General features: G+C 36.5%; 1 pseudogene; it reads right to left on the reverse strand.

Annotated features, from left to right (window-relative positions):
* Positions 1–10290: 10290 nt before the first annotated feature.
* On the reverse strand, positions 10291–10387 carry LOC122098104 (annotated as a pseudogene).
* Positions 10388–11400: the final 1013 nt, after the last annotated feature.

An 11400-nucleotide genomic window follows, 5' to 3' on the forward strand; every position in this document is an offset into this window, starting at 1 on the left:
TTTGAGTAATGCCTGTTTGGGGCAGGTCCCAGTTCCTGGTTGCTTTCTTCAGGTTGTGTCCCCCCTCTTAGAATTCTTTGTAATGCTGGCTTAATGTTTATGTATTCATTTAGTTTTTCTTTGCTATTAAAAGTTTTCAGTTCTCCATCGAATGTGAATGCTAGCTTTGCCGGGTATATCAGTCTGGGTTGGCAGTTATTGGCTCTCAGGGCTCGTATGGTGCTTTCCCAGGCTTTTCTTGCATTCATTGTTTGCGTGGAGAGATCTGCAGTGATTCTAATTTTTTTCCCGTTGTAGTATAGCTCCTTCTTCATTTTTGCTGCATGCAGGATTGTTTCCTTATTATTCAGATCCATCATTGTTACTATTATGTGCCTAGAAGTGTTTCTCCTGGGATCTTGCTTGTTGGGTGTTCGATAAGCTTTTGTGATGTAGTTAAGATGGTCGTTTTTGAGGTGGGGAAAATTTTCATTGACTATCTTGTTAAATAGGTGTTGCATTCCCTTGCTCTGGAATTCCTCACCTTCGTCCACTCCGATTATGCGAAGGTTAAATTTTTTAGCATTATCTGCTTGCTCTTGAATTTCCCTTTGGTTTAATTTGAGTGATTTTTCCATATCTGTCACTTTTTGGTCCAGTTGGTGTATTCTGTCTTCTGTATCTGACACTCTACCTTCCATTTCATTCACTCTGTTGACCGTGGCTTCTATTGTGGTTTGCATGGTGGAAATGGATCCCTTTATGGATTCAATGTTGGTTCTCAGAGTACTGATCTCACCTCTCAATGAGGTGAGATCAGTATGCATTACCTCTAATTTGGCGTTTATCTCACTTCTTACTGAGGTTTGTGCAGCTTCTATTTTTGCATCCAATTTTTGTTTGATATCCTGTATATCTTTTGATAGTTCATCCTTGTGCTCTTTCAATTTCTGATCCATTTCTCGCTTTATTTCTTGAGTCATTGCCTCCAGCAACCCTTGGATGTAGTTTTTGTCTTCCATTCCTGCTTTGCTCCCACTGGGGCTCTCCCCTGCGTGGCTGCTGGCTTTTGATGTGAGCTTGCTGTCCTGGGTAGTGGTAAACCTTGTGATTTTTCTCTGTGATTTTCGCATGGGGGTTCAGGAGACTGCTCTTCAATCTTGTTTTGGTGTGTCTGTCTTTGCTTGGTTGCTGATTCTGTATTGGTAGAGAGAGTCTGTGCCTGATCTGGATTCTGTTGGGAGCCTATTTCCAGCTGCTATTCACTTAGGATTCTCAGCTCTCTGCTGTAGCAATTCCGCCTTTGGAAGGGTTGAGCAGCCTAGGCTGCTTGTGTTTGCTCCTGCGGGTGCTCTTGGGAAGATCAGATGCTCTGGATGCACTCTCCCGAATACTGGAGTCTGCTATGGGCTCCTGATGTGTTTTTGTTTGTTTGTTTTGGGCTGGTTGTGGGCTTGAACTCTAGGTTTGGGTGCTGTCCCTCAGCTCTTCAGCTCAGGGCTGGCACCCTACCATTTGAGCCACAGCCCCACTTCTGACCCTTTTTGCTTTGTTCAGGCGCCGGTCCCCTGGCCTGGTTCCGGCCCCAGCCTAGAGCACGCTCGTTAGGCCTGTGCTAATGTGTATACCACCTTGGTTATGCAGCCTGGAGGACACAGTTCAAATTTCTTCTACTGTTGGTAGTCTTGACCCAGGGGCACTGTTCCTGGCTTGAGCATTTAAGCTCCCTTCCAGGGGCGCTCTTGCTCTGGCCTGGCCAGCAGAGTGTGCTCCACCGGCTGGTGGAGCTCTCGAACAGTTCCCAGTTTTAGTGGGTCCTGTGGTCCGGGTGTTGGGGTAGGGAGTCTAGGTCAGGGTCTGGGGATTCCCTCCAGCTCTGGTCTCCCTTGATGGATTCCCTGTCCCCTGATGGGTACTCACCCTGTAGGTCGTCAGTTGTTGTTGCAGTCCGTCAGTTGTTGTTGCAGTCCGAGTTCAGTTGGGGTGGTTGCGGGCTGGGTTGGGGGCCCCCCGCCGGGTCGTTGCGATCGCGATTGGGCGGGTGGTCTGTGGACAGGTCCCTTTGTGGCGCTGCTGGTGCCGGGCGGCTTTGGTGGGATGGAGCCTCTCCGCTCTGGTGGAGAGTGATGGGTGGGGTGGGATCCTCCTGGAGACTCCCGGCTGGTAGGTTTCTCTGTTCCTGGCGATCCGCTGTTCTGCAATCCGGTACCTGGTGATCTGCAAGCAGCCCCCTGTGTCTCTGTGGCTCCGGCAGCCCCCACCGGGCCGGCTGGCCGGCGGCTTGGCGCACTGCCGCGCGGCCAGTAAAGGTTGGGGGAGGGGTCTTCGCTCTTCTCTGTTCTGAAATTCTTCTTTTCCTCTCTTTCTTTTTTTTGTTATTTTCCACCTCTGGTTTTTCTCTGAATGTTCATCTTTTTGTTGTTGTCGGTCTCTTGGGGAGATTAAAGGTTGGAACTCGAACTCTCTTTTTGGTTGGAGAGAGCTGTGGCGTTTCCCTACTGCCCCGTCGCCATCTTGGTCCCCCCCTAAGAATTTATTTTTGAAAAATCTGTTACTTCTTCTATGTGTCTGTTCTTAAAGTAGAACTATGTTATCTTCACTAAACATGGTAATAGGATTCAAAGCTAGTATGAAGGTTCAAGCTACACCATTTTACAAGATTGTTCTGATGACCTGTATTCCTTGAATTTACATACGAGATTATTGAGCAGGTGGACCAATACTCTCCAGAGATATCTAGATGTTTGATAGTCACTCATATTTCGCACCTTGTGAAAACACAAACCCCTGATATTATATATAGAGAAATGTCTTTAGAGATTGCTCAAAGCAACTAAAATTAATTTAGGAATGAGGTAAGATTTAGATAACATTATAGCATAATAAAGTTGAATGATAACGACTTGAGCTGTACTACAGAAAAGAGAGAGAAGGGAAGAATGGTGGGCCACATAGGAGCTGTATGCCATTGGCATTGTTTCAAAAAACAGAAAGACTTCAGAGAAGAGAAGGAGAAAAATAAAGTGTCCTGAATCTAGTTTCTTTTTAATCCACCTGATAGTTTGGACTGAAAGTCAGATAACATGGAAAAAATAAAATAGAAAATAAAGCATTGCATAGAGCTTTTACAATGTAAAAAAGTTGTAATAGGAATATAATTAATTTCATAAGAAATAAGAGAAAGAATAACAATAACAATTGCTAACGTGGATAGAAGATGGATCACATTTTATCATATATAATTTTGATAAAGCATACTAGGAATGAAAATTTAAAAGTCATAACTTAAAACACAATTTGTATTATAGCTAGACAGTACAGTTCAGTGGTAAAACATTGGCCTCACATATGTGAAGCAATTGTGTGATCTCCCAAGCATTTCAAAGTACACACACAAATAACCCACATAAACACACACACACACACCACATACACACATTTGGAATATTGTTATTAACATATTAAACAGAAGAAATAATCACAAACAATAAAAGTATTTTAGTATATGAAATCATAATATTGCTCATACTATTTAAAAGTTTATTAGAAATAAAATAGTCACAACATACTTTGATTCTTATACATTAAGTAAATTGATTATTAAATAATAAAAGACATGTGAAATTTTTCAAAAAATTTTAAATAATAAACATTTTGAAACATGTATCCTTTTATTTTGACAAAAGATTGATGTTATTGGTGTTTTAACTCAGATTTAGAATATGGTAACCCGGTCCTCTATATCTTGCTACGGATGGCTATATCTCTAATCATTTCACTCTGGAAATTTTATGATAAGGTCTAATAGTTTCCTGGTCTCTCCCGAATTACAAACCCTATTTACATTTCCCACCATAGTTAAAAAATGGAAACTACAAATCATTATGCCCAGCTCAAACAGTTTTTTTTTAAATTCAAGTACAAATATTTCCAAAAAGTGACCATGTAATGAAGCCTTTTTTAATAAAGTATGTGATTCTTGAAAATACAGTATTTGTTACCTTCACAAATATGTTTAGAACTATAAGAAAATAAATTTATTTAAATTCACCAACCGTATAAAATTTAAGAAAATAATTTTAAATATTCACATGTTAACTATTTTGAAAGCAAAATATATGTCTGAATGATTTACATGTGTTAAAATTATGCAAAACTAAATTAACTAATCCTACATCTCTGAAAAAAGAATTACTATAAGGAAACAAAACGAAATAAGTTCAAAATTTGAAATTTAGAAAATAAAATGAAGTGTACTCTTTAGTTGACCTAAGAAACTGTAAGCCCTCTGTATATCAATTTTATAATAAAAAATGCATGAACAAAGAAAGAAAAGTACCCATTGGACAATAGCGACAGGAAAAGCATCAGTAGTTTTTTTTTTGAGTGTGCAAAAATATCAATGGAAGAGATAACAATGTTCCTTCCATAATAAGTGTACTCATTACCATATTTATATAAACAGAAAAAAAAAGCTGGAAGTGGCACTGTGGCTCAAGTGGTCGAGTGCTAGTTTTGAACTCGCCTTGAGGAACAGCGCCCAGGCCCAGAGTTCAGGTCCCACGACCAGAACCCCACCAATAAAAAAAAAAAAACAGAATTACTAGAAACCATTAGTTAAAAACTTTTTAAAAAACTGCCCTAAGTACCCAAGTAATATAATTTGATGATACTATTTAAATACTTCAACTTCAACAGAGAAACCAAAAATTTAAAAACTGTTACAAAGTAAAGTAATAATCAGAATATATTACTACTAATAATAATCATAAGATAAATTTATAGTGGTAATCAAATATGTAAGAAATGAGGCAATTTGCCATTCGTTGGCACTTAATAAGTGAGAAAGAATTTTCTAGGTCTTTTTAAATATATAATAAGTTTAATGAAGAAACTATTCTGTCACATCACATGATAATTAGATGAACCTGATATTAGAACAAAGAGCAGATTGTACTAAGTTTTTGTATGTTAAAGTATATACTTATTTTGATTGTGAGAAAGTGTTTTCAACTTGTGGTATTGTTTTTGTTAGACTGGTGTCATATCAGTGGTTAATTTTAGGATAGGGGTTCCCTTTCCACAATAACATGCACTTGATCTTTCTTTTTAGCCTTACCATTATCAATGGCATAAGAGTTGCACACCAACTTGTCTAGCTTCCTACCTTGGCTGGCCTGGATTCTGCAGTCCATCCAATCTTAACCTGTAGATAGTGCAGGATGGTGGAAATGATCCGATGTACCCAGCTATAGATTGAGAAGAAAGTCCACTAAACTTTTGGCCTGGATTCTGTTGTCAAGCTTCCTCAGTAGTTAAGAGTTTAGATGGGAGCCTCTGATGCCAAGCAGTAAGAGTATTTCTTAAAGCAACTAGACATATATATGACTTAGGAATGTGAACACCTCAGGACAAGAATAAAAGAGCAGTGAAGCGTAGAGGATAGGCCCAATTTTAACTAGCTACTTGGAGGATGAATAAGCTTAGCTAGCTGTTCTGGAGGATGAGATATGAAGACCAATATTCAAAGCCAGTCCAATCATGAATATACATGTGATTATCTCCAAAAAAACAGAAGTAGAACAATGACTCAATTGGTAAACCACTATCTTGGTCACAGAAGCTTAAGGATGATGAAAGAATGAATGAGCACTTGCACATGTGCATGTGTGTATACACATGCATGTGTACACACACACACACACACACAAGTATTTAATATGAATTTCTTTTTTTTTATCTTGCTCTACTCTATTTCCCTGTATTAGTTTACAAATTAACAAAATCAACTAAGCAGCTATTTACATACAACTCATCATGTTTAAAGTCAACTCTTCTTTTAGAAGCATGCTTTTATTTGACTCAAATGTAAACTACTTAGGAGTTTGATTCTTCTCCCTCAATTCTGTAGAATTAGATGATTGTTTAGCTTCTTCCAAGCAATATAATTTTGTGGAATCCTGCATCAAGCAACGTATTTCTTTCACTAGAAGGGAAGCCTCTGTCAAACAATTAATAATAGGTTTTTCTTCTCTTTCCTTGCAGCAGTAGTTTTATTATCTTCATATATGTCATGATCTGTCTGTGTATGTCAAAGACTACTGTGAAAATAAAAAGACCCTTCGCAGCACTTATCATTTATATACCATCAATAGATATGAAGGTGCTTAAATATTACTGAAATTGCTTTGGAACAAATCATGTTCACTTTGACTATCGTGAAAAAGAAGAATTGGTTTTTCAGCACTTTAGGTAAGAACTTGATTGAAAGAAACAAAAGTAAAAGTGAGGAACAACTCAATACATACATTCAAATGAAACAAAACAACCTAAGAAAACAAATTAATTCAGCACTCAAGAACCTGCAGGAAATGCAAAGACTTAAAAAAATATCAGCTATGACAAGCTTATGAAAATCCTGACTACATGGGAGTCTCCTGTTGTGAGGATAGAGGTTAAAGCCCAGACTGGACAGAAATATCTGTACACAATGCTATGCACCTATTATTCTAAATTCCAGGAAGAATAACATAACATGGACTGAGCCCAAGGTCATATACAAGTATCTGAAAAATAATCAGGATTATTTAGGGCTGGGACATGACAAAGTGGTAAAAACAACCATTTAGGGGGCACACGACACTAAATTCAAACTCTAATATTTGGGTATTAAAGTAAAAAGCTATGAATTTAAACAATTGGAATAATTGTAAGATTTGAGTATTTTAGTGGAAAAATGCATGAGAGAGATTGAATGAACCCATGGTGCAATACTTTCAACTTAAGTGAAAATGTTTTATGGTACTTCAGACAAAACAGTTACCTTGCAAATGAGCATGGTTTTGCATTTTGGTGATGGAAATACTTTACTTACACAGATGTAAATTAAATAGATTTTATTTGGGTAGATTGTACTTCTTGAACTAAGAGCCTGGATGATGTCCCTGAGATTTTTCTCTCAAGGCTACTACTCTATCACTTTGAGCCACAGTTCCAATTCTGATTTTCTGTTGGATGTTTGGTGATAAGAGGCTCCTGGACATTCTTGCCCAGGATGGCTTCAAACCATGATCGTCAGATCTCAGCCTCCCGAATAACCAGGATTCCAGGCAATAGCCACCGATAGTTTTAATAATTTAGTAAATTGTACAGTTACTGTAGTTATTCATTATCATTATAACCTGTGTAATATATGTGTGTATGTATATATCAATGCATACGGGTAGAAATATTTTAACATATTTTTGTATCTACAGTAGATTTATGAAATCATCCATTATAAAATAAAATGGAAACAAAAGTTAATAAGGATCAAAACAAAGGAAATTATCACATATTTCTTGTTGTTGAATGGAATACGAATTGCGAGAATCCGTTTGGGAAAACCATCTCTACATTAACAAAATGGATAAGAGCTATTGATTCCAATCCATCTATTTGCCCATGTTGTGCAACCTCACACATGAGTGTCAAAATCAAAAAACACTTTTTGCCTTTGCTTTCAACTCACCTGTTATAATTTACGGATTAGATGATGTAATCAAATAAAGATTAAAATAATGTTATGTGAGGGTATGAATAAGACCTGAAAATGATTTTAAATATGATAATAGCTAATTAAATTGCATATTTCTTACTTTTACTCTGTCATGTCACTCATTCCCACATTAGGAAAGTATATAGAAGGTTTTCACTGAATTATATGTACAATTATGAAAAAAATGTATTGAAAAAATATAGGCACAGTGTGGTTTTAGCTTATTGAGACCTGTAGGTGGAATTGTGTTCTTGAGGACTTGCAATACATTGTGATGAAGATGAAGGGAGGGATGTGCTTACTCTGGAAAACTGGCTAGGGGATTCCTCCCATAAAGGTAGTGATGAATTCTTCCAAAAGGTTACAGTAAAATCACTTTCACAACCATGTTCACTGCTGCACTATTCACTGTAGCCAAGTTATGGAAACAACCCAGATGCCCTTTGGAGGAATGATGGTTGGAGAAAGTGTGGCACATATACACAATTGGATTGCATCCATCCATTTTGACGACTGTTACATTATTTGTAAAGAAATGAATAGATCTAAAAATATATTAAGTGAACAAAGTCAGAGCCAGACACACAAAGGACCCATGTTCTGTCTCATATTTGGAAGCTAGAAATTTATACAAGTTTACAGAAAAATACTAACCAAAGCATGCGATTTGCAGAGGAGTATTTCAAAGGTGTAATTTCTTATAAAATTGAACTTTACTCCAACAAAATGAATACCAGGAAACTATCACTTGGAAAATGTGAGTGGAAGTCAAAAGGAAGAAATAGAGTTATGGAGGAAGAGAGTGAAGGTATAATATTCAATGCAGATGTATGAAACTAGAAAAAATTAAAGTGGGGTGAGGTTTGGAAGGGTGTGGAAAAGTTATATAAAGATCCATTATATTAAAAAAAACTGATTTGTTGAATGGAAATACCCTTGTACAAGTATTTAAGATAATGAAAATATAATTAAAAAATGGTGACATCTGATCTTAAATTCTATTTCCATTTCTTTTAAAAATAAAATTATTTGCTCTATAATTTGATCAGAGGGATGGATTTTGTGGCTAGCTAGATCATTGCACATCTGCCTCTCTCCCTCTTATGGTTTTCATAGGTAATATGATTGCTCCATAATTATCCTAATTTATTTTGCTTTTATATTTTTTAGTTGCATCATTTCACTTTCTACTCTGTCATTTCCCAATTCATTTACATATAAGACATTATTTCCTATTTTCTCATTTCTAGAATAAGCTGCCCATGAAGACACCACTGGTCCTCATTTTCAGTCTGTCCCTTTGAATACGGAGGAAAATCTTTCCTCTGCTCTCTACCAAATCCCTACTCTCCAGTTAGAATAATTTAGAATAGTAAAAATGAAAAAAAGAGAAAATAAATAATAGTGAAAAAATGATGCAGAAAATTCACCGGATTTTTCTGACTAATTCATGCAATGTGAACTATTGGGGAAATACATGGACAGCTCATCCTCACTGGCACTCAAATTCTCTGGTTAGGCAATTCTGATGAAATTGAGGAACAAGAGGAAAAAGTGAGAAATGTTATCAATTGCAAGAAAAAAAATGGTGAAGGATTCAAGCAAATTTCTTCTTTGCTGAAAATAATCGCCTTACTACAGTGCAGAGACTACTTTCCAGAAAGGTCACTCATGTGAGTACTAGGGATAACGATGAGTATACCCCTCTTCATCGAGAAGCCTAAAGTGGACACTTAGACATTGTCCATGAGTTGGTGGCTCAAAGCGGATATTCATGTAATAACTGTGAATGGCTGGACACCCCTGCACAGTACTTATACATGGAATATTACCAGAGTGGCTTCTTTATTTCATCATGATGCAGACACCAATGGCCAAACTAAAGGCCTCTTGACCCCCTTGTATCTTGCTGCTGGGAATAGATATAGCAAAGATACGCTGGATCTCCTTCTATTTAACCATTAAAACAAACCAGATCTGAAGCACAACTTGGAAGAAACTGCATTTGATCTTGCCAAGAGGATAAGTATGTATCACTACCTTTTTGAAGTTGTGGAAGGCCGTACAAATTGTTCTCCTAAGTCCTAATGGCTTGGGTAAGTTTCTTAAATTTCAAAATTGCCAGTCCATCCCATCTGTTCATACAAAATATTTTCACAATACAAAGCAACAGCAATATCTTACTTTAAAAATTCATGGTTTCCATGGTATTCTTCCAAGTGAATTGCCTGACTTTGATGTCAAAATATATTCGAGTTGTTTGTATACATCAATAATGATTTCTATAGAGTTTGTGATTTTTTAAATCAGAAATAATTTTAACTTATCTGTTAAAATGAGTAGTAGAGAAACTAAAGATATTTCTGGTGCTTGTCTGAAAAAAGTATATTTTAAAATATTTAATATTCTATTTGTATAATGTCCATAATCTATTTCTTTCTCTTCTAGATAAAATAGTTTGAATTCGACATTGTTTTATAATATATAGGTTCATTAATAAATGTGTCCTTTCAGATTGCTTTCCATATGGAAACAGTTTAAGATTCCTTTAATTCCTAGGTCCTTATAGAATTTTATTTCTTTGGGATAAAATGACAATGTTTTATAAAGTTTTATAAAGGTTATGTTATGTAAAGGCTTTTCTAAAAAGGTGAAGATTGAATATGCTGATGACAAAATAACTGTTATTTCTACTATTTACATGTATTATTACACTTGTATATTTGTAATCAACTTTTTAATAACGGTTTTTCATTTCTTGCATCTGAAGAATGAAAAATATGTAATACTTCACAAATTTTCATATCTTCCTTGTGCAAAAGCAATGTTAATCTCTGTATTGTAATTCGGGTAGATGAGCTGCTGAAGCATGTAGTATCTTGTAAATTTAAGTAGTTAATGATGCAATCTTAAGACAGGCATATATTCTAGATTACCTATTTGTAACAAGGAAACCTTATTGTTCCCATATTTGCTATTCATCTTATTTCTGTAAAATTCTGTGTATGGTGGAAAAAATTTATATTGTTTGTTCGATTGTGCACATTTCCAATTTTTGTCAATAACTATTTTAAGTCTTTTTCATTTGAAATTTGATCATACTTTGAAGCCTTTATAGCTACGTCCAAAGGTGATGGATTTTTAAGTACTTATTTATTAACTGATTTAGCTTTGTGGAGGTAATGGTTTCAAAGTAAGCCATGCTTAAGAGCTATTTCTAAAATCCTGCAGCTTAAAATTTCCCAAATGAGGTCTTACTGGCACAAATGTCTGCCTGACCCATTACCCTTGCTCCATGTAGGAACAGACCAATCAGATCATCTTACCCTGACAGCATAAATTGTCTTATTAGAGCAAAACTAATCTTAGTTACAAATGATCATAGAGTGACGAACAGGTCAGACAAAGCTGGGCGCTGGTGGCTCATGCCTGTAATCCTAGCTACTCAGGAGGCTGAGATCTGAGGATCACAGTTCAAAGCCAGCCCAAGCAGGAAATACTGCGAAACTCTTATCTCCAATAAACCACCAGAAAACCAGAAGTGGCGCTGTAACTCAAGTGATAGAGCACTAGCCTTGAGCTGAAGAGCTGAGGGACAGCGCCCAGGCCCAGAGTTCAAGCCCCATGACTGACCAAAAAAAAAAGAAGTGTTCAGACTAGAAGGTATTTTTTCAAAATATAATTGTTTATTTCACCCTATCATTTCAAAAGTAGCTAAAGCCAAGAAGGTGAAAAAATTATTCATATGCATGATTACCTCATGTCCTGGCCTGTCTACCATCCAACCAGGCAGGAGCTTACACCACTGATTTTTTATCACAAAATATATTCTATAGCTCCAGGAGAAGTTCGTATGTTTCTCCTCGTTATTAGGCGTTAAATTG

This window comes from Dipodomys spectabilis, unplaced genomic scaffold, assembly GCF_019054845.1.
Source record: "Dipodomys spectabilis isolate Male_0828 unplaced genomic scaffold, ASM1905484v1 ptg000458l, whole genome shotgun sequence".
In the NCBI taxonomy this organism is placed as follows: Eukaryota; Metazoa; Chordata; class Mammalia; order Rodentia; family Heteromyidae; genus Dipodomys; species Dipodomys spectabilis.